Source organism: Miscanthus floridulus, chromosome 7, assembly GCF_019320115.1.
Source record: "Miscanthus floridulus cultivar M001 chromosome 7, ASM1932011v1, whole genome shotgun sequence".
Lineage (NCBI taxonomy): Eukaryota > Viridiplantae > Streptophyta > Magnoliopsida > Poales > Poaceae > Miscanthus > Miscanthus floridulus.
This window is the reverse complement of record NC_089586.1, coordinates 39,381,036-39,387,921: the sequence shown is the minus strand read 5'-3', so window position 1 is coordinate 39,387,921 and position 6,886 is coordinate 39,381,036.

Sequence of the window (6,886 nt, the reverse complement as noted above, 5' to 3'; positions counted from 1 at the left end):
ACTAGGAAATGGAGAATGTGTGCTGATTATACTAACCTCAACAAGGCATGTCTGAAGGACCACTTTTCTTTACCACGCATAGACCAGATAGTCGACTCCACCGCAGGATGCGAAATCCTCTTCTTTCTGGATGCCTACTCAGGCTATCATCATATCATGATGAAAGAGTTTGACCAGCTCACAACCTCATTCATCACCCCGTATGGTTCGTATTGTTACGTGACCATGCCTTTTGATCTGAAGAATGCTGGCGCCACCAATCAATGGTGCATGCAGCAATGCTTCATCGATCAAATTGACCCGCTCGATCAGCCTGACCAAGTCGAGCGGCCAAAACCAACAATCACCGTCTATGTTGTTGACATAGTGGTCAAAACGACTCAAGCTCGTGACCTAATCACAAACTTAGCCATGACATTCATGAACCTTCGAAGGTTCAACATCAAATTGAATCCCAAAAAAATGTGTTTTTGGGGTTCTGAAGGGGAAGCTGCTTGGATACATTGTTTTCGAACACAGCATTGAGGCCAACCCCAAAAAGATCGTGGCCATCTCCAACATGGGCCCTATATGCAACGTCATGGGCGTATAGAGGCTCACCGACTGTTTGGCCACCTTGAGCTAATTCATCTCCCGGCTCAGCGAATGGGGGATGCCTCTCTACAAGCTACTAAAAAAGACAGACACATTCATCTAGACTGAGGAAGCACAACTGGCTTTAGAGAGCCTCAAAGCATCACTGACATCGGCCCTAATCATTATCGCTCCCAAACAGGGAGAACCCCTCCTCCTTTACATCGCGACAAGCAACCACGTGGTGAGCGCTGCCCTAGTCGCCGAAAGGGAGGAGCCGGGACACCACCTTAAGGTCCAATGACCTATATACTTCATCAGAGAGGTACTCGCTAACCCCAAGGTCCAAAAACTCCTATACACCATGCTAATGGCGACCCGAAAGCTCCTACACTACTTCACCGACCACGAAGTCTCGATTATCACTTCATACCCGTACCACTATCAAATCTTAGGCTCTTGTAGACTTTATCACTGAATGGATAGAGGTCCAGCTCCCAATCCCAAATGTCACCCACGAGTACTGGATGATGTACTTCAATGGGTCTGTAATGGCGCCCGGCTCGGGGGCTAGAGTAGTTCTGATCTCCCCGGATAGGAGTAGGTTCTGCTACGCAATCCACCTCCACTTTTTAGCCTCAAACAATGCCACGGAGTACAAGGCCCTCATCAATGGACTACGCATCACCATCGAGCTTGGCGCCATGTGACTCTATGTTTGCGGTGACTCAGAGCTAGTCGTCGACCAGGTCATGAAGGAGTCCTCTTGTAAAAGCCCCCTCATGGCAGCATACTGCTAGGAGGTGCGCAAACTTGAGGACAAATTCCAGGGGATCGAGCTGCATCATGTCCCCCGAAAGGACAATGATGCCCTCAATTTTCTTGCAAAATTGGCTGCCAGGCGGGTTCCGTCTCTGGACGGGGTCTTCATCAACAACCTTCACAAACCATCTGCCCGCATCCTAGAAGGTCCAATCCAGACACACCCTGATGCTAACCCGGCGCTCTGGGGCTCTGACCCTAGTACCTCCGTGATGACGTCGCCCGCCGATGTCGCCGTGTTGGCACTCGATCAAGCTGACTGGCGAGCTCCGCTACTCACCTACCTCCTCGAGGAGGTTCTCCCACCCGAAATAACTAAAGTACGATGGATCACTCGATGCCCCAAGATGTTCATCACCATCAATGATGAACTTTACAAGCGAAGCCCATCGGCAGTACTCATGAAGTGCGTCCCTACCAACCAAGGCAAGCAGCTCCTCCTCAAGGTCCATGCCAGAATCTGCGGACACCACGTGGCCCTAAGGTCGCTGGTTAGAAAAGCCTTTCACCAAGGTTTTTACTGGCCCACCATGCTACGAGATGCAAAGGAGATAGTCTACAGGTGCGAGCGATGCCAGTTCTACGCTCGGCAAACTCATTTGCTGGCGCAGGAGCTCCAAACCATCCCCATCACCTGGCCATTCATGGTCTAGGGCCTCGACATGATAGGACCCCTCAAAAAGGGCCTAGGTGGCTTCACTCACCTACTCGTAGTGGTCGACAAATTTACCAATGGACCATCACCAACATCCGCTCGGAAGAGGCAGTCAAGTTCTTCTTTGACATCGTCTACCAGTTCGGCGTTCCTAACTGTATCATCACTGACCATGGAACTAACTTCACTAGGAAGAAATTCCTGGACTCCAGTGATGAATACGGCATCAGGATTGATGGGGCCTCGGTCGGACATCTGTGTACTAACGGCCAGGTCGAGCGAGCCAATGGCATGGTCCTCCAAGGACTCAAGCCGTGCATTTTCGACCGACTCAACAAGTACGTCGGGCGATGAGTTGCAGAGGTCCCAGCGATCCTCTAGAGCCTAAAAATGACCCCGAACCGATCCATGGGGTTCACACCCTTCTTCCTAGCCTATGGAGTTGAAGCCATGCTGCCCTCCGACCTCAACCACGGCGCCCCAAGAGTGAAGGATTTTGACCGTGACCGAGCTATGGAGGCTTAGCAAGACACAGTTGACTTGCTCGAGGAGGCCCGCAAGATGATCGTCATCCGCTCTGCTTGCTACTAGCAGACTCTCCACATGTACCACAAGAGGAAAATCAGAGGAAGAATCCTCAAGGTTGGAGACCTCGTGCTTTGAAGGGCTTAATCAACCAAGGAGAAGCAAAAACTCTCTCTGCCTTGGGAAGGACCCTACACGGTGACCGAAGTGATCTGACCGGGTGCCTACCGACTGAAGGACGACAACGGCAACATTCTCAATAACACTTGGAACATCGAACAGTTATATCATTTCTTCCCATAAAATTTGGTCTTTACCATTTTCTTTCATTCAAACATTTGCTCCAACAAAGCACCCCGACCTAAACACTTTTGGCCTAGGTCGCTCAGGGGCTCCATGGGGATGCGATACCACCCATCTTTTTTACTATCATATGGTAAATGTTTTTTTACTTGAACGAAAGGGTAGTCCATTCCTTTAATTACCTTACGTGACTTTGCTTTTAACATTTTGACCGATCGCACCCCACCACTACCTACGAATATGAGTAGCTGAGCCTCGCGAACCACACCTGGGCTCTTAAGTTTGCAACCTATGGGATGAACAAGTAGGTGCAAAAAAGAAAGAATAAAAAACAATGCTATGCTAGCATAAAAATAAGGAACGGATGGGACAAACTTCCCCGAACAAAGTGATTCATTACAAAAATGAAGTTGTTGTATTCATGGATACACAAAAACATTTACACAGGGGATCCCCCATGAACTTATCCCTTACATATGCTAAATACTTCTACTCTATTTTCTACTGTGGCTGCCCGGCGACATCGGCTACCAGCTCGACCGGCGAAGGTAGGGGCTGCTCGCTCTACAGCTGGACGACGTTTGGCTTGGTTGGAGGTGGGGTGACATTTGCCTCCAACCTAGGCTCCTCTCCATCTATAGGCTAGGCGATGTCCTCTTGGCCCTTGCCTTCAGCCGCGTTCGCACGGCGAACCTCCATCACCCATTGCGCGGAGACTTGCCCTGCCACCAACTGTGCGTGCGGCAGCAAGCTCTCCCTAAGTGCATGGATGGCATCTGAGCTCTAGCCGTCGGCGTACCCACTATAGATGGCAGCGAAGTCTAGGTCTAGGTGGTGTGTTGCCACCAAATTTAGCACCCCCGATGTCCCATAGAACATCTCGTCGGTGATGAGCGCCCGAACTTCGTCTGGGACCTCCGCCAGTCGGATGGCGAGCGTGCTGGTACTTGGCACCGACCCGAAGACCTCCGAGATGATGACCTAGGTGACGTTGTGCATCTGGTCAAGTTCCCCCTCAAGAGGATGTCACTCTTCAAGGGACTTGGCCAGGTCCTGCTCCAGCGACCCAACCTTACTGCCTTGCTCTGGAAGAAGGATGACAAGCTCAGAAGCAAGTTAAGGAAAAAACCCAAGACATCAACCAAAAACCAAACAGGTACATACCAAGGTGGGTGTTCTCAAGGATGGAGAGTCCTTCCTCCTGCTGAGTCACCTGCTCGTGCAATTGGGCATTCAACTCCTCTGTCCCAAGCACTCGGCCTCGGAGCGCGAGCACTTTCTGGTCGACCTCTGACCGTGCCTTCTACTCTGACTCCAGGGCCTCCAGGGACCTCTAGAGCACCACCTTGGTCTCCGCTAGGGACTTTTGGAGCACCGCCTCAGTCTCTACCTAACAGACCTTCATCGCCTTAGTCTCCGCCTGATGGACCATCACCGCCTCAAGTCCCTGCTCAGCGGCGGTTGCCCGCTCCACCATGAGTAGCTCCATAGCCCGTGCCTCTATTTCCTTGCCCACCCAGTCTTGAGACTCACGGCAAGTGGACTCTAGCTCACGCTCTAGCTCAGCAACCCACCACGATGTCGTGGCCTCCCGAGCATGCTCCTCCTGGAGGAATCGAGACTTATGGCTCGACATCTCCTCCAAACCCTACAAAACAAGAGGCAAACACACTGAGATAACTAGTGAAAGACCAAGGAGTCAAGGATGGATGCAAAAAACCTACCTCTATGATGCGGGGTAGATCGATAGCAACCGCCTGCTAGATGGACTTAACCTGCTCCAAAGCCTCCTCGAGCTTCACCCTGGTTTGGGCGAAATCGGACTCCATGGTGAGCCCTCTCCCCTCAAGAACATCCCAGAGTTGCACCTCCTGCTTATCCCAAAGGATGGACTGAACCTTCCGTGGGTCGCCGGGGTAGGGCCACACTAGGTTGGTGGTTGCCCCCGACCTGCTGGAAGGCCCGGCTGAGAACCAGACCACTGCCAGCTCTTGTGATAGCAGGATGGCCTGTGGCTCCACCCTAGTGCCCACCGCACTAGGGCAAGGGATCTCCACCTCCTTGACCTCATGGCCCATCGGTGGTTGTTCCGCCTTTGGCTGAGCCAGGTCGCCTCCCAACGTATATAGCTCCGACCAAGAGGGCGAGCCGTGCGTCCCTCCACCGAGCGAGCCAGGGAGCCCGATTTCCCTCCTCTCTTCCACCACGACTATTGGGGGAGGGATCGCAAGGGTTACCTCTGACCCAACCTCTGCCATCGGCACTAGGATTGCCGCCATCACCGCCGCTGCCGCTGCTGCCATGCTTGCGACCGGTCAGGAAGGCACCACCCTTGGAGGGAAAGGACGCACCGCTGCCACCCTGCTCTCACCGCTGCTCATCACGATGAGCAGCAAGGTGGGCCTCCACTCCTCCTGCATGGGAGGTGGGGTGATGCTCAACCCCATCAGTATCTGGCCCCTGTCAAAAATATAAGTCAGTCGCACCCCAAAAACTCAAACAATGAGATCGAAAAAGAAGCAAAGAAAGCACATAGGGGCGCAAGCGACAAGGCTCTAAAACCCCAACCCACTGGCAATGGGCCCACCGGACGAGGGCTGCTCGTAGGTCGCGAGTCATGCCCCCTCACTTCGACTGAGGGGGGAGTCAACCTAGCTGGCTCCTAGTTGGCCTGCGTGTCGTCGTGATCGCCAGCTTGAGGCACGCAGACTGAAGCAGCTAGCGGGGCATCCCCCATTGTGGGTCACGTGCCGATGCTGGCCCCGATGATGCACGAGTGCGATCTCACTCCTTCGACCGCCTAGCCAGCCTCGCCACGCCCAGAGCAAGTGGGGACAAGGCCGGCGATGTCTCTGAAGGGTGCGGCGACCATGTCCGCTTTGCCTCCCTCTCGCCAATGACGTCCGAGCTCATGGCGTGCTTCCTTGGCGTGGGAACGTCGCCATGCCTCTCCACATCCCGCCCGCCGCTGGCAGACGTGGCCGTAGGCTCACGGTGCTCCAACGAGGTCATGATGACCTCCTAGTCCCCCTCATCCTTAGAGGAGATCACATCATCACCCTTCTCCATGGATCCTCTGCCTCAACATCGCTCCTATTCTCCCTGGCTCGCACGCGCCAGACGATATCCTGCTCCTTTTGGTGCCTCCTCCGAACCTTCTCAGCTCTCTTCTTCTTTCGGCCATCCACCACCTCCTTCAGGGCCACCTATCAAGCCACGCCCTCTAGCCCCTTCGGAAGATGCGGTCAGGACTTGTAACGTTCGAGTCCCTATGAAATAGACAACTCAAAGTCAAGATTATAAGAGAGCAGGATCGAAAGGGACATGAAATAAGGAGAGGAGAACATACCAGGTTGGACAACTCCAAAGTGTGAAGAGGTCCAGGCTTCCCTTCGAGGGTCTCTTGGGCCCTCAGCTGCAGCACTCGATCGAGTTGGCTCCAGATTTCATCCTTCGCTAACTCCTCCAAAGACACGCAGTGGGGGTCTGTCGGGCCGGTGTACATCCACATCGCTAACGTCCTCTCTGCTAGTAGGGTGACCCGATGGTAGAAGAAGGTGTGGAACACCCACGGCCCATCAAGGCCCTGCTGCACCAGCTTCTGGAGCTCCACTCCAATGACCTCCAGCTTGTTCTACCAGCTAGAAGGGCCCCACGACCAGCTGTCCCTCCTCTCTGGCCTTCTACCAGTGAATGGCGGGAATGGCACCTCCTCTGGGTCCCTGATGTAGAACCACTCCCCATGCCACCCCCAGTTGGAGTCATAGGGGGAGTACGCGGGGTAGGCACCCGACGCACTCAGCTTCTTTTGCAGCGTGAAGCCCCCCACCGACGTGATCCTGAGTGGCTTCCCCTCTGACAAGGCTCGCCCAAAGAAAATCCAGCGGAAGAAGTCCACGTGCGGCTCCATCCCTAGGAAGGCCTCATAGACGGTGACAAAGCCAGCGATGTGTAGCACCCTAGTCGGGTTGAGGTGCTGCAGCTCTAGGCCCCACTCATTAAGGAGTC